Consider the following 1,297-nt stretch of genomic DNA (forward strand, 5'->3'; position numbering starts at 1 on the left):
ACAGGACATCCTTGTCTAGTGCCAGATTTCAAAGGGAATGCTTCCAGTTTTTGCCCATTCAGTATGATATTGGCTGTTGGTTTGTCATAAATAGCTTTTATTATTTTGAGATATGTTCTGTCAATACCTAGTTTATTGAGGGTTTTTAGCATAAAGGTCTGTTGAATTTTGTCAAAGGCCTTCTCTGCATACATTGAGATAATCATGTGGTTTTTGTCTTTGGTTCTGTATATGTGGTGAATTACATTTATAGACTTGCATACGTTGAACCAGCCTTGCATCCCCAGGATGAAGCCTACTTGATAATGGTGGATAAGCTTTTTAATGTGCTGTTCAATCGGTTTGCTAGTATTTTATTCAATATTTTTGCATCTATGTTCATCATGGATATTGGCCTTAAGTTTTCTTTTCTTGCTGAGTCTCTGCTGGGTTTTGGTAGCAGGAAGATGTTGGTCTCATAAAATGATTTGGGAAGTATTCCCTGTTTTTGGATTGTTTGGAATAGTTTAAGAAGGAATGGTACCAGCTCCTCTTTGTATGTCTGGTAGAATTCGGCTGTGAACCCATCAGGACCTGGGATTTCTTTGGGTGGTAGGCTCTTAATTGCTGCCTCAACTTCTGCCCTTGTTATTGGTCTATTCGGGGTTACAACTTCTTACTGGTTTGGGCTTGAGAGGATGCAAGTGTCCAGGAATTTATCCCTATTTTCCAGGTTTACTAGATTATGTGCATAGAGTTGTTTGTAATAACCTCTGATGATGGGTTGTATTTCTGTGGAATCTGTGGTGATATCCCCTTTATCGTTTTTTATTGCATCTATTTGATTATTCTCTCTTTTCTTTTTTATTAATCTGGCTAGTGGTCTGTCTATATTGTTGATCTTTTTGAAAAACCAGCTCCTGGATTTATTGATTTTTTTAAGGGTTTTTTGTGTCTCTATCTCCTTCGGTTCTGCTCTGATCTTAGTTATTTCTTGTCTTCTGCTAGCTTTTGAGTTTTTTTGATCTTGCTCCTCTAACACTTTCAATTTTGATGTTAGGGTGTCAATTTTAGATCTCTCCTTGCTTCACATGTGGGCATTTATTGCTATATATTTTCCTCTAGACACTGCTTTAAATGTGTCCCAGAGATTCTGGTACGTTGTGTCTTCATTCTTGTTGGTTTCGAAGAACATCTTTATTTCTGCCTTTATTTCATTGTTTATCCAGTCAACATTCAAGAGCCAGTTCTTCAGTTTCCATATGCAGTTCTGAGTTAGTTTCTGAATTCTGAGTTCTAACTTCATTGCACTGTAGTC

The sequence above is a fragment of the Cebus imitator genome, unplaced genomic scaffold (genome assembly GCF_001604975.1).
Source record: "Cebus imitator isolate Cc_AM_T3 unplaced genomic scaffold, Cebus_imitator-1.0 Scaffold6, whole genome shotgun sequence".
NCBI classification, from domain to species: domain Eukaryota; kingdom Metazoa; phylum Chordata; class Mammalia; order Primates; family Cebidae; genus Cebus; species Cebus imitator.